The sequence below is a fragment of the Struthio camelus genome, chromosome 19 (genome assembly GCF_040807025.1).
Source record: "Struthio camelus isolate bStrCam1 chromosome 19, bStrCam1.hap1, whole genome shotgun sequence".
Lineage (NCBI taxonomy): Eukaryota > Metazoa > Chordata > Aves > Struthioniformes > Struthionidae > Struthio > Struthio camelus.
In genome coordinates, this window is record NC_090960.1 from 33,541 (window position 1) to 54,491 (window position 20,951).

The window sequence follows — 20,951 nt, forward strand, 5'->3', positions numbered from 1 at the left end:
AGGGGGCCCTCAAGGGTTTACATGACCCAAAACCCCATTCTGGGGAAGGAGGAGGAGCTGAGGAGGGGTCTGGGCCACCTACACAGTGCCTAAGGGATCTGGGGGGCCAAAAAACAGCTCTGGGGCACAACGAGTACTGCAATTGTAGTTCAGAAGTCACGAGAGGGCTTCTAAGGGCTCTGCATGGCCACAAAGAGACTCTGTGGAAGGAGGAGGAACTCAGGAGGGGGTCTGGGCCACCTAGACCGTTCCTAAGGGCTCAGCACGAGCAAGAGACATCTCTGGCTAGCAAGGAAGAGCCAAAGAGTGCTGCGGAGTGCTCTAGGGCAGTGCGAAGGGGCCTAGGGAGCCAAGATCCAGCTCTGGGGCACAGGGACACCTGCCAGAGTAGTGCCGAGGGCCCCAGAGGGGGCCCTCAAGGCGTGTGCCTAGCCAAAAGACAACTCTGGGGAAGGAGGAGGAGCTGAGGACGGCGTCTGGGCCACCTAGACAGTGCCTAAGGGGTCCGGAGAGCCAAAAGACAGCTCTGGGGCATGCCAAAGGTCTCCGCAGGGGCTCTGAGATGGATAGAACACTGCTAAGAGCTGTGGGGGGCATCTACACAGCTCTGGGGCACAGGGAAACCTGCCAGAGTAGTCCCGAGGGCACCAGAGGGGGCCCTCAAGGCGTGTGCCTAGCCAAAAGACCACTCTGGGGAAGGAGGAGGAGCTGAGGAGGGGGTCTGGGCCACCTAGACCGTTCCTGAGGGCTCAGCACGAGCAAGAGACAGCTCTGGCTAGCAAGGAGGAGCCAAAGAGTGTTGCGGGGTGCTCTAGAGAGTTGCGAAGGGGCCTAGGGAGCCAAGATCCAGCTCTGGGGCAGAGGGAAACCTGCCAGAGTAGTCCCGAGGGCAGCAGAGGGGGCCCTCAAGGCGTGTGCCTAGCCAAAAGAGCACTCTGGGGAAGGAGGAGGAGCTGAGGAGGGGCTCTGGGCCACCTAGACAGTGCCTAAGGGGTCCGGAGAGCCAAAAGACAGCTCTGGGGCACGCCAAAGGTCTCCGCAGGGGCTCTGAGGTGGATAGAGCAGTGCTAAGAGCTATGGGGGGCCCCAACACAGCTCTGGGGCACCCCAAAGGTCTCCCCAGGGGCTCTGAGGTGGAGACAGCAGTGCTAAGAGCTGTGGGGGGCACCTACACAGCTCTGGGGCACAGGGAAACCTGCCCGAGTAGTGCCGAGGGCACCAGAGGGGGCCCTCAAGGGTTTGCATGACCCAAAACCCCACTCTAGGGAAGGAGGAGGAGCTGAGGAAGGGGTCTGGGCCACCTAGACAGTGCCTAAGGGGTCCGGAGGGCCAAAAGAGTGCTGTGGGGCACCCCAAAGGTCTCCCCAGGGGCTCTGAGGTGGAGAGAGCAGTGCTAAGAGCTGTGGGGGGGGCCGAAGACAGCTCTGGGGCACAGGGAAACCTGCCAGAGTAGTCCCGAGGGCACCAGAGGGGACCCTCAAGGCGTGTGCCAGGACAAAAGGAGACTCTGGGGGAAAAGGAAGACCTCTGGAGGGGGTCTGGGCCACCTAGACCTTTCCTGAGGGCTCGGCACGAGCAAGGGACAGCTCTGGGCAGCAAGGAAGAGCCAAAGAGTGCTGCGGAGCCCTCTAGAGCAGTGCGAAGGGGCCTAGGGAGCCAAGATCCAGCTCTGGGGCACAGGGACACCTGCCACAGTAGTCCCGAGGGCACCAGAGGGGGCCCTCAAGGGTTTACATGACCCAAAACCCCATTCTGGGGAAGGGGGAGGAGCTCAGGAGGGGTCTGGGCCACCTAGACAGTGCCTAAGGGGTCTGGAGAGCCAAAAGAGTGCTGTGGGGCACCCCAAAGGTCTCCCCAGGGGCTCTGAGGTGAAGAGAGCAGTGCTAAGAGCTGTGGGGGGCACCTACACAGCTCTGGGGCACAGGGAAACCTGCCAGAGTAGTCCCGAGGGCACCAGAGGGGGCCCTCAAGGGTTCACATGACCCAAAACCCCACTCTAGGGAAGGAGGAGGAGCTGAGGAAGGGGTCTGGGCCACCTAGACAGTGTCTAAGGGGTCTGGAGAGCCAAAAGACAGCTCTCGGGCACCCCAAAGGTCTCCCCAGGGGCTCTGAGGTGGATAAAGCAGTGCTAAGAGCTGTGGGGGGGCCGAAGACAGGTCTGGGGCACAGGGAAACCTGCCAGAGTAGTCCCGAGGGCAGCAGAGGGGACCCTCAAGGCGTGTGCCAGGACAAAAGGAGACTCTGGGGGAAAAGGAAGACCTCTGGAGGGGGTCTGGGCCACCTAGACCTTTCCTGAGGGCTCGGCACGAGCAAGGGACAGCTCTGGGCAGCAAGGAAGAGCCAAAGAGTGCTGCGGAGCCCTCTAGAGCAGTGCGAAGGGGCCTAGGGAGCCAAGATCCAGCTCTGGGGCAGAGGGACACCTGCCAGAGTAGTCCCGAGGGCCCCAGAGGGGGCCCTCAAGGCGTGTGCCTAGCCAAAAAACAACTCTGGGGAAGGAGGAGGAGCTGAGGACGGTGTCTGGGCCACCTAGACAGTGCCTAAGGGGTCTGGAGGGCCAAAACAGTGCTGTGGTCTCCGCAGGGGCTCTGAGCTGGATAGAGCAGTGCTAAGAGCTGTGGGGGGCACCTACACAGCTCTGGGGCACAGGGAAACCTGCCAGAGTAGTCCCAAGGGCACCAGAGGGGGCCCTCAAGGGTTTGCATGACCCAAAACCCCACTCTAGGGAAGGAGGAGGAGCTGAGGAGGGGCTCTGGGCCACCTAGACCGTTCCTGAGGGGTCCGGAGGGCCAAAAGAGTGCTGTGGGGCACCCCAAAAGTCTGCCCAGGGGCTCTGAGGTGGAGACAGCAGTGCTAAGAGCTGTGGGGGGGCCGAAGACAGCTCTGGGGCACAGGGAAACCTGCCAGAGTAGTCCCGAGGGCACCAGAGGGGGCCCTCAAGGGTTCACATGACCCAAAACCCCACTCTAGGGAAGGAGGAGGAGCTGAGGAAGGGGTCTGGGCCACCTAGACAGTGTCTAAGGGGTCTGGAGAGCCAAAAGAGTGCTGTGGGGCACCCCAAAGGTCTCCCCAGGGGCTCTGAGGTGAAGAGAGCAGTGCTAAGAGCTGTGGGGGGGCCGAAGACAGCTCTGGGGCACAGGAAAACCTGCCAGAGTAGTCCCGAGGGCACCAGAGGGGACCCTCAAGGCATGTGCCTAGCCAAAAGACAACTCTGGGGAAGGAGGAGGAGCTGAGGAGGGGGTCTGGGCCACCTAGACAGTGCCTAAGGGGTCCGGAGGGCCAAAAGAGTGCTGTGGGGCACCCCAAAAGTCTGCCCAGGGGCTCTGAGGTGGAGACAGCAGTGCTAAGAGTTCTGGGGGGCCCGAAGACAGCTCTGGGGCACAGGGAAACCTGCCAAAGTAGTCCCGAGGGCACCAGAGGGGGCCCTCAAGGCGTGTGCCTAGCCAAAAGGCCACTCTGGGGAAGGAGGAGGAGCTCAGGAGGGGATCTGGGCCACCTAGACAGTGCCTAAGGGATCTGGGGGGCCAAAAAACAGCTCTGGGGCACAACGAGTACTGCAATTGTAGTTCAGAAGTCACGAGAGGGCTTCTAAGGGCTCTGCATGGCCACAAAGAGACTCTGGGGAAGGAGGAGGAGCTCAGGAGGGGGTCTGGGCCACCTAGACCGTTCCTGAGGGCTCAGCACGAGCAAGAGCCAGCTCTGGCTAGCAAGGAAGAGCCAGAGAGTGGTGTGGAGTACTCTAGAGCAGTGCGAAGGGGCCTAGGGAGCCAAGATCCAGCTCTGGGCACAGGGAAACCTGCCAGAGTAGTGCCGAGGGCCCCAGAGGGGGCCCTTAAGGGTTTACATGGCCCAAAACCCCACTCTAGGGAAGGAGGAGGAGCTGAGGAAGGGGTCTGGGCCACCTAGACAGTGCCTAAGGGGTCTGGGGGGCAAAAAGACAGCTCTGGGGCACCCCAAAGGTCTCCCCAGGGGCTCTGAGGTGGAGAGAGCAGTGCTAAGAGCTGTGGGGGCACCTACACAGCTCTGGGGCACAGGGAAACCTGCCAGAGTAGTCCCGAGGGCACCAGAGGGGGCCCTCAAGGGTTCACATGACCCAAAACCCCACTCTAGGGAAGGAGGAGGAGCTGAGGAAGGGGTCTGGGCCACCTAGACAGTGCCTAAGGGGTCTGGAGAGCCAAAAGACAGCTCTCGGGCACCCCAAAGGTCTCCCCAGGGGCTCTGAGGTGAAGAGAGCAGTGCTAAGAGCTGTGGGGGGGCCGAAGACAGCTCTGGGGCACAGGGAAACCTGCCAGAGTAGTCCCGAGGGCAGCAGAGGGGACCCTCAAGGCGTGTGCCAGGACAAAAGGAGACTCTGGGGGAAAAGGAAGACCTCTGGAGGGGGTCTGGGCCACCTAGACCTTTCCTGAGGGCTCGGCACGAGCAAGGGACAGCTCTGGGCAGCAAGGAAGAGCCAAAGAGTGCTGCGGAGCCCTCTAGAGCAGTGCGAAGGGGCCTAGGGAGCCAAGATCCAGCTCTGGGGCAGAGGGAAACCTGCCAGAGTAGTCCCGAGGGCACCAGAGGGGGCCCTCCAGGCGTGTGCCTAGCCAAAAGACAACTCTGGGGAAGAAGGAGGACCTCCATGGCGGCCTCTGGGGAACAAGAACAGTCCCAAGGGGTCTGGAGGGCCTAAAGAGGACTCTGGGGCACAGCGTTGGGTTCAACAGTCGTCCCGAGTATACTAGATGGCTGCTAGGAGGGCCGGAGGGCCACAGTGGGGCTCCAGGACAAACCAAGGTCTCCCCAGGGCTTCTGAAGGGACTAGAGGGGGGCTAAAGGGGCTGGACGTCCAAAAGACACCTCTGGGGCCCAAAGGAGGCGGCAAGAGTAGGCCATAGCACACTGGAGGGGGCCTTCAAGGGGTTTATGGGGGCCAGCAGATGTCTGTGGTGAGAAGAAGGTGGCCTAAAGGGGGCTCCAGAGCAGAAGAGAGGGCTGCTGAGGGGGCTGGAGGGCCAACCCAGGGCTCCAGAGGGTTTGTGAGTTGACTCCAGGGGTCCTAAGGGGTCTCGAGGGCCAACATACAGCCTCGGGGAAGAAGACAGGCCAAAAGAGTAGCCCAGAACACACTAGAGGGATGCTGAGGAGACCCGATGGCCAACAAATGAAAACCTGGGGAACAAGGGTGACCTCAGGAGGGCTTCAGAGGCAACTAGACAGTTCCTAGCCAAAGGAACTATTTGCCAGCGGAGGGCTGGCAGACAGCTCTGGGCAGCAAGGAAGACACAAAGAGTGGTCCAGAGTGCCCTGGAGTGGTGCTAAGGGGCCTGAGGAGCCAAGATACAGCTTTAGGGCTGACAGAATGTTGGAAGAGTAGGCTAGAGCGCACTAGAGGACTGCTTGGGCCTCCATGTCCCTGAAAAATGACTCTAGGGAACAAGGAAGACCTGAGGAGGGGTTCTGAGCAGATAAACGGGCTCCTGTAGGTGCTGGAGGGCCAGAAGACAGCTCTGGAGCACAACAAGCATCCGAGGACTGGTTCTGAGTAACAAATGCCTCTGGAAGGTTTCTGAAGGGACTAGAGGGCCAACAGAGGTCTGTGGGTCAAAATTCAAGGCCAAAGTGGAGAGTAGGGCAGCCTAGAGGGGTGCTAAGGGCTCCAGAGGGTTAACACAGAACTCTGGGGTACAACGAAATCCTACAGGGCAGTTCCAAGGGGACTACAGGGGTCCTAAGGGGTCCAAAGGGCCTGACTGTTCTGGGGCAGAAAGAAGTTTGGAAGAGTCATTCAGAGTGCACTAGAGGGATTCTCAGGGGTCTAACATTGCCAAAAAAAGACTCAGGGGTCAGGAGGGCCAAAAGACAGCTCTGTGGCATAATAAAGGCCTCTAGAGGGGTTCAGGGGTGACTGGAAAGGTTCTAGTGGGTCTAGAGGGTCAATAGAGCTCTCTGGGGCACAGGAAAGGCCAAAAGATGGGTACCGAGTTCACTAGAAGGGTCATAAGGGGGTTATATGATCAAAGGAAGCCTCTGGGAACAAAGGTCCTAAAGGATCCTGAGGGGGAAAAGAGAGGTCCTAAGGGATCTGGAGGGCTAAAAGAGGGCTCCGGGACACAATTTTGGCCAAAAGAGACACCTAGAGTAGACTAGGGAGGTTGTAAGTGGGCTAGAAAGAAAAAAAAAAAAAAAAAAAAAAGCAAGGGGGCACAATGAAGGCAAAAGGAGGGGTTCTGATGGGACTGGAGTGGTCCCCTGAGAGCTAGAAGGCTAACAGAGGGCTCCTGCACAACGCAGGCCAAAGGAGGGGTACTGAAGGAATTAGGTCCTAAGAGAGCTACTGGACCCCAAGAGGGCTCTGGGGCACTACAAAGGCCTCAGGAGGGGTTCTGAGGGTACTAGAGGGCTCCTAAGGACTCTACACACCCAAGAGAGCCTCTGGTGCACAATGGAGGGCTTCTGAGAGGATTGGAGCAGGCCTAGGGGGACTAGACATCAAAGAGAGGCCTCTAGGGCACAGTGAAGGCTTTGGGAGCAGTTTTGAGGTAACTAGATTAGAAAATGGAAGAGTCTTGAGAAGATTAGAGGGCATTCATTGGGTTCTAGGATGGCATGTCAGAAGGATGTCTCCAGTTCAAATCAAGGGCTCAGGAAGGGGTTGTTAGGGAGCCCAAGGGCCAAAGGAGGCCTTCTGTGGGGATTAGATGCCGGGGTCCTGAGGGGAAGAGACAGCACACAGTGGGCACTGGGGTGCACCAAAATGGAAAAGGACTGGTTCTGATGGGACTAGGTTGCAAACGGCCCTGGAGCGCGACAGGAGAACACAGGGTTCTGGGGTGCTTTGAAGAACAAACATGGGGGTTCTGAAGGGAGTAGAAGATAATTGAGAAGGCATAAGGCAGGCTGCAAGGAAATGGAGGGCTATAGTATGCACTAAGAGGCAAAGAAGGAGAACAGAAAGGGATCTGAGAGAAACAGAACTCCCAAGGAGGAGCTCAGGTGGGATTTGGGGGCATTTAGGCAATGCTGGAACACAATGAAGGCCAGCAGTTTTGAGGCTACATGCCACATGGATTGATTTTGATCAGACTAGAGAACACAGAGAGCTCTGAGGTAAAAGAAAGGAAGATGGAGGAGTCTTGAGGGGACTGGAAGGAAAGGGGACCTGATGGGATAGAGGGCACACAGAACGGTCATAGGGATAGGGCATAGAGAGGACTCTGTGGTGCAATGAATAAAAAGGAGGGCTTCAGGGCACACTGAAAGGGTGCCATGAGCGCCCAGGGTTCTGGAGTGCCCTCAAGGCAAACAAAGGTTCCTGAGGGGAGCGTGTGGCAATCAGAGGGCTGCTGATGGGACTAAGAGACAGTGAGGTGGGCCCTAAGGGGCTCAGAGGGCAAACAGAGGCATCCTGAGAGGACTACAGGGAAAAACAAAGGCTCTGGGATGCACTAATGGCAAATGGAGGGGTTTTGAGGGACCCAGAAGAAAGAGAGAGGGGACTTAATAGGACAAAAGAACAAACATAGGAGTCTTGATGCTACCAGAAGACCCACAGACACTAAATGGCAGAGTAATCATGCAGGAACTAGAAAGCAGCAAAGACTTCCGAGGGGACAGGAGAACAAATGGAGTGTCTTGGAGCACACCTGAAGGCAAATGGATAGGTCCTGAAGGAACTAGGGAGCAAACGGGTGAGTCCTGGGGTGATGAGGCAGAAAACTGAAGGTTCTGGGACATTAACTCACCTGCCATAATCCTTCCACTTGGACCCTGCCTCTTACCTCTGAGAAGCAGGCCTTTGCTTTCATTCCGCAGGCAGCTGTCAGCTGTTGCGTAGTCTTGGCAGACAACTTGAGGATCACTGCCCAGGCAGTCTTGACCTACAACACCATGTGCTCAGAACAGTTCTCAGGAAGTCATGTAGAGTCATAACCTGAAGGGCAAAAAGCAAATCTCTTCAGGACAGTTTTTATTTCATCATAGGAGCATTTTTCCCCCTCTCTTCTCCGCTGTACTGCCTCTAACAACACATCTTCCTCATCACCCTTTTCCCCTGCTACTTCTACTCCTGTCAGTTGCCCCTGCATCTTAGTCCTCTAAAGCACCTGTTTCTCATCCACATGTACTTTTATGTCCTGTTGCCCATTCCCCCTCCTATTTGTCCTATACCAGGCAGCTGAGACCCCCTGGCCTAGCTCTTAGCCGCACACCCCTTTTGATCCGGCCAACAGCTCTAACAGAGCAGAGGGCAGCACAGAGGGTGGATGCGAACATAGCACACCTAGGCACTGAGCAACACAGAAGCAGCAGCAAGGCATCCAAGAGATCCCATGTTTGTAAAGAAAATATGTAGAGGCAACTGGGGATCCTCTGCAGCTGTGCCCAGGGCTCCTGGAGGCTCTTTCCACCCAGTTAAAGGTAGCTGAACACAGTGACCTTGGGAGGCAGTGACACAGTCCCTGGGGCTGCTGTGGGGTGCCTGCGGCTGTTCCAGGGTCTCTCTGGCTCTTTTAGGGTCCTTGGACAGCCACAGTGCTGGTTGCGTTTCCTTGTGCTGCAAAACAGGATAGCTTTGCACCATTCCCTCCCAGCGCCACCACTCCTCATAGTTGTTGCTGCCTACCTGGCCCCAAGCCTGAACAAAGCTATGACTATCAGGAGCCCCCACGGCCCCTCACACTCTCCCTGCCCTCCCCAGGGACAATAGGGACATCCCCAGGCCCTGGGGAGAACCCTGTCTGGGCACACCAGAGATGGAAAATACTTCCTGCCCTGTACCAGGGAAAGACAGGGAAATTCCACTGCCTCGGTGACCCATGGACGCTCTCCTGGGAGCAGCAAATGTCCAGTGAGGAACAGAGACACTGGGCCAATGCTGCAGGGCTGAGAAGGCACAGACACCTGGAACTACAGCTCCTGGTATGCCACAGAACACAACGTGGCCAGCGGGTGGGAAACCCACTGACAGCTGCACCTCCTGCCACCTCGAGAGACACAAGATGGTCTCCCAAAAGCCCAGCAGGGGAAGGTAACACCTGCCAGCATGCCCTGCAGATTAAAATGGCCGCCGGGAAAGCTACTGCTGGAAGACTACTCCTCCCGGCATGCAGAGCGAAGCAACATGGCCGCCCGGAAGCTCAGTGCCGGAAGTTTACTACTCCCAGCATGCAGAGTGAAACAACATGGCCGCCCGGAAGCCCCTTGCCGGAAGACGACTGCTCCCGGCAGGCAGAGCGAAACAAAATGGCCTCCCGGAAGCTCAGTGCCGGAAGTTTACTACTCCCGGCAGGCAGAGCGAAACAACATGGCCTCCCGGAAGTCCCGTGCCGGAAGACTACTGCTCCCGGCACACCGCGCAAAGCAACATGGCCTCCCGGAAGCCCCGTGCCGGAAGACTACTGCTCCCGGCAGGCAGAGCGAAACAACATGGCCTCCCGGAAGCCCCGTACCGGAAGACTACTCCTCCCAGTATGCAGAGCGAACCAACATGGCCGCCCGGAAGCCCCGTGCCGGAAGACTACTCCTCCCGGCATGCACGGCGAACCAACATGGCCGCCCGGAAGCCCCGTGCCGGAAGACTACTGCTCCCGGCATGCCGCGGTCCTCAGCGCTCTGTGAAGCTTGACCCTCGGGCGATTCAGTTCCTTCCCGTCCCAACCACCCTCCCGCCCCCTGACACCCGGACGCCGCCGAGCCCGGAGAGGGGCCCCGCGATCCCCAACCCCGGCCCGAGATTCCCCCGACGCCGCCGGACCGGCCCCGGGTCAGCTCCGACACTGCCCCTGCCCCCACTGCGACTCTCCCAGGCCTTCCTCTGGGATCTCTCCTTCCCCCACCCCCCCCGACACGGTCCCGGTCTGACCCAGGACCCCCCGCGCCACTCCCACCGCGCAATAAACCAACCCCGCCAGCCCCCCCGTCCTCCCTCCCCCCGCACCACTGCAGCCCCGACGCCCCTTTTCTTTCCTCCTCCAGCCCCGGTGCAACCCCTTCCTCGTTCCACCCTCGCCCTGGCGCCCCCCTTTTCTCTCCCCTCCTCGCCCCATCACAGCCCTGGCCCCCCTCCTACCTCTCCCCCAGCCCCAGCGCACCCCCTTCCTGACCACTCCCCGTGGCCCCGGTGCTCCGCTCTTCCCCACCGCCCTGGTGCACCGCCATCCCCGGCGCAGTTTCCGCTGGCCCGAGATGCTCCCGTCTGCCGGGACGCGCGCACCCCCCGGCCCCGCTCACCTCCTCCGCGGTGCGGCCGCAGCGCCGGTCCCGGCGGGCGGTGCTCAGAGGCAGCTCCGTTGTCCCAGACCAGCCCCTGCACGAGCTTCCTCCCGACTGCGGCCCCAGCCCCGGCACATGCCTGCCGTGGCCCCCAGCCCCACCTGGGGCTTGTTCCAGCCCCAGGGCCCACAGCTGCAGCCCTCAGGAACCAGGGGAAGGGAATTACCCTCAGCCCCATCAGGGACAGCTGGGGCTGCCAGGGCAGCAGAGGCACCCCAGCGCCTGAGAGGTGCTCGCTAAAAGCTGAAGGGAGAGCCCTGGGCTGTACAGAGAGGAAAAGGGAGTATTCAGGGCACAAGAGAACAAATCAAGACCTCTGGGTGCAATAGAAGTTAAAAAAAAAATATTACCAGGTGATGATAGAGCAAACAGAGTGACTCTGGGGGCACCAAAAGGCAAAGGCAGGACCCTGGGGCACACCAAAAATCACCCAGAAAACTCTGGGACAGGGGATAAAGATCCTCTGGATCTTTCCAGGGATCCTTGTCCTGGATCCCTGGACAAGGAACTTTGCAGTGTGCTGCAAAACAAACATCGGGCCCCAGGGCACGCGGAAAAGCACACAGAGGGCTTGCCAGCAACCCAAAACGTGAATTGAGCTGTCCTGAGGACCACCAAAGGGCAAATGCAGGGCTCTTGGGCAAACCAAAATTCAAGTGAAGGGCCTTTGTGCACACTAAAGTGGCCACAAGGCATGTCACAGGGCTCAATGCAGCTGACGGCAAGGTGCCTGCAGGCTCCCCCTTTCCCCAGGAAAACTGTCTCCCAGCACCAGGCACACAGGCCCCCGCCACCGACACATGAGGGACATTGCGGAGTGCTGAAAGCAAATCTGAGGGCAGTCTGGGGACTTCACATGGCCCTGGGGGGGGCCCTGGCTGCCCCCAGGATAATGGAAAACTCCACCAAGAGCCCCAAGGGTCGAGGCAATGCAAGGGAAGTTACCCCGAGCCCTGTGAACAGCACTGGGGTCCCTGGGAACCGCAGGGACCCCCAAGTACAAAGGATGTGGGGACCAGCTCCCAATCCCAGACACAATGTGTAACCTCCTCCCCTGGGCATCATCTTCAGGCAAAGTGATGGCAGGAACCACAGACACAAGTGCAAAGAATAAAGCAACTGTTTATTGTTTTACTGCACAGAAGCAACACCTGGGAGGGAGTTTGCCATGGAGCTCGGTGCCAGCATGCTTCCCCTTACCCTGTGACACCTGAAGAGTCATCTCTGCACCAGCGTTCGTCGGTCCTTTGGGGAAGGGTCAGCTCCTGCTGCTGCCCTTGACGTGGCAGGCGTCTGAGTAGCTGACAGCCTATCCCCTCTACTTTTTCCTTCAGGGATAGGATTCAGCTCTGACAGGTGAGAAGATCTTTGATCTCTGATCCTGCCTGTCTGCACTACTGCCCTACCCCAGACTAGAGCCCTGCAAGACACTTTCACAGCTCTCACCTCACCTGTCACATCACCACTCTCAGTGCGATGGGCCTGCGCCTTATCAAATCCAGACCTCAGGTCAGTGCACAAAGCTGAACGCTGGGAACAGGGGAAGGTTAGGAACCCCAGAGAAGGGTTTGCAGCCTGCTGCTTAGGCTTCGGGGCTTACAGTTTATTATCTAAGGATTCAGCCCTTGTCATTTATCAGTAAGGCGTAAGCCCTGAACCCTAAGTGACAAACTGCAAATCTTGGAACCCAAGTGGTTGCTTTAAAATTTACGGATGAGGTTGGATTTTAAATCCTGCGCCCTGATCGCTAAGTCAGCAAACTGTAAACCCTGACTGATAAAGACAGCCCCACTAAATAAAGTAATAAACCATAGCCCCTGACTGACAGACCCTCAACAACAAACTAAACAATAAACCTCAAGTGAAAAACTCCAAACCCTCAGCTTTAAGCAAGAAACACCAAAGTACACATGAGCTTGCAAGTTTTGCCCACAGCTTAAGAAGTTTCCCCTTCATTTAGAAGTACAGCAGAACAGGAAGATATGCATCAGAATCATGTTACAGTTGCTGTTTATAAGCTTGGTCTTAGCCACCATTCAAATGTGAGCACATGCAAGAATCGCTCCACAGGACTGCAGTAAGCTGCACTTCCACTGAACCTACCTGAAACATTGCAAGCGCTTATTCAACTCCATTACAGACAATTAATATTTTTGGTCCCCTCAGCTCCATGGGCAAACATCCACAGCCAGTGACTCCAGCAACCACCTAGGGGACAACCACCTTCCACCTCCCAGCCCTGCACACACACAGTGCAGCCCCAAGACTTAGCTGCGTCCACGCTGCAAGTCAGAGCTCAACCTTCATGGCCAGCCACAGATCTCTGCAGAGCTCCCAGCTGTGACACCGCTCCTTCGACTGCCAGACTATGCTTCAGCACCTGCAAAGAAGCCAGAACAGTTACTGAGAGGCCAGGCAACTGCACAGCCCTCCTAGAACTACTCCCTTGTCCAAGGCCCGTAACTGTTCCCACAATTATGACTGACCCTCTACACTGCTCCAGTCACTCTCTCAGGCTCCGTTTTATCGCAAGGATGTCACGGCAGCCCTCACATACAGTCAGGCTCGCTCAGGCACTCGGCCACCTCCAGCCTTCGGTAGATGGTCCTCCTCAGGGAAACTGTGCCGCTGACGGACACTCTCAGAAAGCACTGTCCAGCCAAGGCAGGATAAAAACTAAGGCCTCCAAAAACTCCAAACTCTGAAGACTGAGCTGATGGGAAACTGACTCTGGCCTGGACAATGACAGAAGAAGGATTTTGCTTCACTCGTTCAGGCTGCCTAGCATGTGGCCCAAGTTAGACAGACCGTGCTGGAAATCCCTGTGACGTGACAGCGTGTTGGAAAGCAGAGCTGAGCACAGGCTCCTGGAAGAGGAGCAGAGTAAGGCTGATGTAGGGAAGACAACAGTTTGCATAAAGTCAGAAAACAGGGCTCAATGCCAGCGACACAATCACGACTCCAACTGCACCGCGCAGCAGCCCTGTCTGCGCACAGGCAGACAAGACACAGTAACTGCAGACTGCGCTGACGTGTAAGACGGACAACAGCAGCTCCAGACTGCCCTAGCACACCCTGCCCTACCTGCACCTGTCCTAACACCCGAATACTCAGAGCCTCTGCTAATCTCTACCACATGCTAATGTCTACCACATCCTCCACAGCATCTTTGGCCCATTAGTGCTCCCCCACTGCACATCCGCAGCCCCATGCCTCTGCACATAGAGTCACTGCAGGGGTATCTGACATGACCTGAACCAGGCAGATTGATGGGACCCTCTGGTTGCTACTGATCGTCTCTGCTGAGCACCAATTGCCTCTTGACACCTTCCACACCAGACAAAACACAAAGGAATGATGAACCTTCAGCTGGACAGAGGGACAGGGAGCAGAACAGAAGAAAAGAGGGATAGAGAGCTTGGCTGACAGATGGAAAAAGAAAGAGAAGGATAGAGACCTAGCCGCAGGGTCAGGGCCCTGGACAAAGGAAGAGAAAAAGAGGACAGAGGGCCAGACAGGTGGAGGGCTGAAGAGAGGACCAGGGAGCAGAAGAGAGAAAAAGAGGGATGTAGAAGTGGACAGAAGAATAAAGAGAGGAAAGGAGGGAAGGGGAAGCAGACAGAGGGACGGGAAGCAAAAGAGAAGGGTGGAGAACCAGACAGAGGAACGGGGACTGGAAGAGAGGGAAAGGGAGCCAGTCAGACCAATGGGAAGAGAGTGAGAAGGATGAAGAGCCAACCAGAAAGGTGGAGAGAAAAAAAAGAGAGAGGGGAAGTCAGACAGAGAGATGAGATAGAAGAGGGGAAAAGAGGGATAGGGAGACAAATAGATGGATGGGGAGCTGAACAGAGGGACAGAAATAGAAAGAGAAGGCTGGAGAGGGGGACAGAAGGCTGGAAAGGTACAAAGAGACAGACAAGAGCAGCAGAGGGATGGGGAGCTGGACAGAGGAACAGCGGGCGGGTAGTGGGACAGAGAGGGGAAAAGGATGATGGAGAGCTGGACAGAGCGACAGGGAGCCACTCGGAGGGAGGAAGATATTGACAGAGGGATGCAAAGAGTACCAGAGGGATGGGGAACTGGGCAGGGCAATGAGTAGCTAAACAAAGGGACGGGGTATCGGACAGAGCTACGGGGAAAGAAAGAAAAAGATGGAGCGCTGGACAGAGGGACAGTGAGTGGAACCAGATGGATCCAGACAGCCCGGAACAGCCCTCAACCCGCTCCAGTTCCACTCACCTGCTGAGCTGCAGAGCTCTCTGTGTACCGCTGGGCCCAAAGTCCACTTGGGCACTGCTGTGCGGAGGACCCGCAGCCACACCGAAAGGCACGTGGAGGCCACTTGTGGGCCTGCTTGCCTGTATCCCTATACCTCCAGAGTGTCTGTGTCTGCAAGAGCGAGGGTGCACCCACGGGCCCACTATTCCCCTCTCTCCTTGGCTGGTCCATGAATTGTGGCTTATTACTCACAAGTCCAGTGAGGATGCAGCCAACCTTCCTACAGCTGAAGTTCTTCAGCAGGACCACGCAGAGAATCTTTCCACTGGCATTTGGATTCTCCTGGCCGCTCTTGACACGCTGTAACTTACAAAGGTCTGAGAGCGGTAGCCTGTAGTTCTTCATGGCAGCATGTAGTCGATCCCCGATGTTCTGAATACCTAAGATTAACACAATTTATAAACACAAAAATACTGCCGCTATAGGGTGTACAGTCAAGCTACAATTTCTGCCACCAAAGAAAACCCCTCCGTGTCTGCCAGAATGAGCCATATGCCTCAGCGCCTATAGCTCAAGGCTAGCAACCCCTCCCAGGTGACGTTCTTCTGGCAGGCTGCGTGTCTGAACTCCTCCGTCTTGCCTAAGAGTCTCCGCTGGGACATTATAACTTTGTCAGCCAGCGCTTGTTGATGGAGGCACGGTAAAATCCATCATCCTCCGAAAGTATAAAGCAAAGGAAAAAAAAAAAAATCAGAGCTCTGCAGAAAATCATAAGACAAACCCGTTTATATGCACAAAAGCAGATCTAATATACACACAAGCAAAGCAAACGAGCACAGGCAAGCCACAAATACCGCTTCCCCCAACTCCCCTTTTGGAAGCCATGAGGACACTTGGGTTGCTGTGAAAGGGAAGTTAGACTAAGTAGCTCCTAGAGCTTAGTCTTTCAGAAGCCTTCTGTGTCCACATTTTTGGCACAACCGCGCTCTACCCCTCATTCAATTCAGATGCACAGAAGATGATCTGCTTCTTCGTACACTTGCACTGTAACTCCCCCCTTGTTAAGATCAGTGCCCACTGTCCCACTTAGACAGAGGATACTCTGCTGCCTATTTATTTCCCTGACATGAGCTAGTTTAGAGGGAATTGAGCAGATTGGGCTGCATCTGGGCTGATAAAAGGTAAAAGTCTCAAAGACAGTTACAGCCCAGATTGCTTCTAAACAGTCTTTCTCACAGCCAGAGAGTTTCTGTTCGGGCCTCAAAGGGGATGTAAGGATGATGCCACTGGCACCCACTTTCCCTCTACTGCTCTTTTGCAGCAGCGCTGCTCCCACGAAATCAGTAGATGTGGGAATCCTTACTGAAAAAGGCTTGCCTTGTCCTGGGAATTTGAGGGCAGGAGATTTTACAGCCGCTTCTTTCAGTTTAGTGAAAGCAGCATCATGTTCCTTGTTCCAGCTCCATTCCTGACTCCTTTCCCGTAATTCCCACCGTGGTCTGCTGATACCACGCAAGTTATATTAACACTGCCGGAGGAAATTAAATCCTCCTAAAATTGCCCTAAAGTTGGAACTGACAAGAAAGAGTCTTAATTTCATAAGGCTTTAACCTTTTTTCTAGCTACTCTATTCCTGTTTCCCCAAATACCATTGCCATATCAGGAACCTGGGGTTGCACCAATTGAGCCTTCCTGAAATTCACCTCTTAATTTTACAATTCAGATACTTCTCTCTCACTCTCACTTCCTCTTCGGGAACTCTGGTCACTTGACTATCATTCCCCTAAGATAATAAGTTGCTGTCTTGTAGCTCTTAAAATATGATGCTTCATAGATACATAAAGTCACATGCAAAGAAATATGTATGCAGCATACTTTTTGTAACACGTGCAGACCTTCTGTTATATGTTGGTGATCTGTTATCCTGATCACTATTCCTAGGGATCCTTCCTCAACAGGAGGAATGGGGTTTCCTTTTTGGGGAGATGGAGACAGCTTTCAGTTGGTTCCATTTGATTTTATTACTTCAGCTTGCTTACATTTTCCTGGTCTGTTCAATTTCAGCCATGGCAATTACTCTAACAAGTATTATATCCTATTTCCTTTTTGTATACGGATATAAGATAACAACCAAAGCAAAACTGAGGCAGATACAGTTAACAATATCCAAAAGGTAAGAACGGGTTACTTTAGTCCTCAGTGCCACCCCCGGGAGACAGAAATAACAGGGATTTGTTATAATAGTTACCTTAGTTACCCATAGTGGAACACCTCCTTCTGTAGCAGTTTCTGATGATATTAAGGGTCCATTAAGCTTCATTTTTGCTTCCCTGTTTCATCCAGTCCATTAGGTATTAATCACCAAAAACTGCTTGTCCATCTTTTCTCTTTGTCAGCATTTGCTATCATTGCTTCCATCTCTGTAACAAACAGATAAACTTGCATTTTACCTTCAATGAAACACTTACATTTGTGCATGTTCTTTTTCTCTTTACCATGTTCTTTTTTTATTTTCTTTTCCTTAAAGGAAAGGTGCTATAACAGCACTTGGCATCATACATTACAGGGTAAACAGTTTGGTAACAAAACATACAGCAACTAGGGCTAGGTTATTAGACAGGCAGGCACATCACCTAGTACACACCTATGCCATCTTCCATGAAACCTTAGTCTGGTTCACTGTTATTGTACCATTCAATATCCTTTCTCAAACCCTTGTATACACGTGCTTAACCAACAATTCTCTCAGTCTTTAACTACATGGAAGAATGACAGCACTTAATTTGCCTGCCTCTGTTTCAAACCTGTTACCTTTTTGATACATCTCCTAGATTATTCCTCCTATACGTGGATGCTTGCCTTAGAGGCGATGACCAAAGGTGAACAACTGGATCACTAGGTCTAGCTGCTTCTCTTCAAAACGTTCTCCTTCAGTGGACTACCCTGCCAAACAAACCCGAAAGACTGATGAGGCCACAAGAGTATAGATTTTTTGCACCACTTCTCCAGGGCTTTCAGGGTGATTGACATAACCCCTGCTCTTCACATTACTCAAAGCTACATTCATCTACTGCCTAGGACTAACCTGTTTCTATTTTAAGAGGGGGTTGTTGTTTGTTTCAACTTTACGTATAGTCCATAATCTGCTATGCATCATCTCTAGCCCTTTCTGCTTTCACAACGCTTTTGGTAATTAAAGGTGGTAATTAATAGCACCCGTTATTGTCCCATGGATTGGAGTAACACATCTCTCCTTCTCTGAGGACGTGCCTAAGACCCACACTTTTTTCTACAGTATGGTTGGGGGCTTCCCATAGCCCTTCAGCGTTCTCTTAGGCTTTTCCTGAGCCTTTTATTTGTTTAGGTTATTCCTTAGCCTGCAATTGTATGTTAATGTTCTCCTTAAGCATTGCACGGAGCACAATTATCCTAGACCAGCCGCATTTAGAAAGTCCTCTTGCAGGCACAGAGGGTCCCGAGAGGTGGCTCAGAAAAAGAGAGAGAAAAATCGGTTTGTCATCTGTGCACCCACCTGCCAACATTCTTCACCAAGAAGTGCTGCAAATTCTCTTTTCTCCAAAGCAGGACTGAGTCAAGGGGGACACAGATCACACCCTCTAATTAGGACACCTCGCTGCTGTGGGGACAGGGTCTAGGAGTGGTTTTAGGACTGTATGGGGCTTGGAGGGGGAAAGTCTGGAGTCAGTGACAATGTTGTGGCAGGGTTTGGAGGCATTTTGGGGTCTGTAGGGGTGTTAGGACAGGATCTGTGGGTGGTTTCTTGGCTTTTGGGGGAGCTGGATGCAGGAAGGGTGGGAATCTGCAGGGCCCTCAGCCAGGCCCGTGCCCCCTCCCCAAACCTCGCCCCGCACCTCCGCCTCCACGCAGCGACGGCCCCAGCGGGCAGGAACCGCCCGACGCCCGCGGCCGCCCGAAGGGACGCGCTCACCTCACCGGGGCCCCCAGATCCCCGACTCCGGGCGGCCTCGGCCCTCACCCGCCGCCGCCCCAGCGAAAACTCCGTCCCCGCGCGCCGCCATGCTGCTCCCCGCCGCCGCGCATGCGCCGCCCGCCGCACATGCGCCGATCGCGAACGGGGCGCGGCAGCGCCGGGGGCCCGGCTCTCGAGCACCGCGCATGCGCCGGCTCCGCCCCGAACGGGAGGGGAGGGGAGGGGAGGGGCGGGGAGGGGAGTGGGAGGGAAGGAGGGAAGGGGAGGGGGGGAGCGGGAGGGAGGCCAGGCGGGGAACGGCGCCCCCGCGTGCTCCCGGCGCGGGGCTGCAGCCCGCCGCCCTCGCCGCGGCCCCGCGGGGCTCGCGCTCAGCGGCGGGCGCCCCGGGGCTGCTCGGTCCGTGCCCGAGAGCCCGGCGGGGATCAGCGAGCGGGCTCCGGTGCTGCACCGGTGTGAGGGCACCGCGGAGCAGCTCCGAGGCGGCACTGCCCGTCCCCGCGACAACAGGAAGCACCAGTACGGAAAATCACTCTGCGCTACGGGGCTATGAGCACCGGGAAGAGGAACGAGCACGGCCCATCCAGTTACCCGTTAGCGAAACACGGCAGAGTAGCTGGGAACACAGCGACCGGCACTGCGCAGGTGCGCGCCGGCTGGCTGCAGTATTCTTTGTATGCAGGCGAGGGCAGTAGCGGCTGCAGAACTGGCGTGTCGACACCGGAGGGCAGCAGTGAGCACCTCACCGGCGTAGTACTCCTCTGTCAAAGGCGAGGGCTGCAGCGAGCGCTGCGGAACAACTGCGCATGCGCACAACCTCATGGCCGCAGTACCGGACGTTCGACACGCAAGGGCAGCAACCAGCAATGTCTAACACCTGCGCATGCGCGAGCCCTCCGCCTATAGTATTGTGTTTTCACCAGCCGAGAGCAGCGAGCATTGCTGAACAACTGCGCATGTGCGAGCCCTCCGCCTGCAGTACCGATTTATCGACAAACGAGGGCAGCAACGAGCACTGCCGAACAACTGCGCATGAACGAGCTTTTCGGCTGCAGTATTGCGTTATCGACAAACGAGGGCAGTAACGAGCACTGCCGAACAACTGCGCATGGGCGAGCCTTCCGGCTGCAGTACCGCGTTATCGCCAGCCGAGGGCAGTAACGAGCACTGCCGAACAACTGCGCATGGGCGAGCCTTCCGGCTGCAGTACCGCGTTATCGCCAGCCGAGGGCAGCAACGAGCATTGCAGAACAACTGCGCATGCGCACGCCTACCGCCTGCAGTACTGTGTCATCGGCACGGGAGGGCAGTAACGAGCATTGCCGAAAAACTGCGTATGCGCGCGCCTTCCGGCTGCAGTACCGCGTTATCGCCATCCGAGGGCAGTAACGAGCATTGCCGAACAACTGCGCGTGCGAGCGCCCTCCGGCTGCAGTACCGATTTTCGACACCTGGAGGCAGCAATGAGTACTATGGAACAACTGCGCATGCGCCCCCTTTGGCTGCAGTACTGTGTTTTCGCCAGCCGAGGCAGCAATGAGTACTGCCTAACAACTGCGCGTGCGAGCGCCCTCCGCCTGCAGTACCGCTTTTTTGACGGCCGAGGGTAGCGAGCACTGCCGAACACCTGCGCATGCGCACTCCCTCAGCCTGCAGTACCGATTTCTCAACACGCGAGGGCAGCAATGAGCACTGCTCATGCCCGGTGTCTGCAGTACTGCTTTTTCGACACCTGGGGGCAGCAGTGAACACGCGGCAGCAATACGCATGCGCGCGAGGTCCGCCTGCAGTACTGCGTCTCATCTAGCGATGGCAGCAGTGAGTGGCGTGTCGTCGGTGCGCATGCGCGAGCCAGCCGGCCGCGCTCCTGCGATGGCGCGCAGCCCGGCAGCGCTGAGCACGGCCGGCTGCAGTACTGGCGCGCCGCCGCCGGGCGGCAGCACTGAGCACGCCCTTCCCGCGGGCACGCCTGAGAAGCCGCTGCACAACAGACCCATTCGCGGGGCTATTTGTGCCTCCTCGGCGCCTCCTTTCACCCGTCTGTACCTCACCTGGGCACCTGTGTCCTGCAGGAGCCAGAGGCAGGGACCTCAGGAGCACCGCACGTCCTAGAGGAGGCGGCAGCATAGGCAGCAACGAGGAGCTGCCTCATCAACACATCACGAGCACACCAGCACTGGGCAGTGTCAGCGGCAACTTGGGACCCAGTGCCATGCATGGGATTGGGGCGCTCCATGGTGGGTTTGAAGGATGAGCAGGGCTTGCGGGGAAGCTAAGCGGGTGCCTGCATGCAGTGGCCAGGGTAGGTCCTCCTCTGACCTTCTCCTCCAGCCTGGGACTGGCTTGGTCCTGAGACTTTTATGGCAAGCATTTTTACAGCTGCTTCCATCATGCTGGGGAAAGTAGTGTCACGTTCCTTATTCCAGCTCTGTTCCTGCCTCCACTCCAATAACTTCCATTGCAGTCTGCTGCTACGAGCAAAGTTATGGCTATACTGCTATCAGAATTGCAATCATCTTAGTCAGGACTAATGGTAAGA

At 56.2% G+C, this 20,951-nt stretch overlaps 1 long non-coding RNA gene across 7 annotated transcripts; it reads right to left on the reverse strand.

The window, feature by feature from the left end:
• Nucleotides 1-11,347: 11,347 nt before the first annotated feature.
• On the reverse strand, nucleotides 11,348-19,172 carry LOC138061604 (uncharacterized). Of its 7 annotated transcripts, none has more exons than XR_011135483.1 (4): nucleotides 19,004-19,172; nucleotides 17,323-17,406; nucleotides 16,712-16,883; nucleotides 11,348-14,903 (listed from the first exon to the last, which is right to left on the reverse strand). It is a non-coding gene; the product is annotated as an uncharacterized lncRNA (long non-coding RNA). The 7 variants fall into 7 exon arrangements; XR_011135481.1 differs by lacking the exon at nucleotides 19,004-19,172 and adding an exon at nucleotides 18,413-18,530; XR_011135482.1 differs by lacking the exon at nucleotides 19,004-19,172 and adding an exon at nucleotides 18,413-18,518 and having other exon boundaries at nucleotides 17,275-17,406.
• Nucleotides 19,173-20,951: the final 1,779 nt, after the last annotated feature.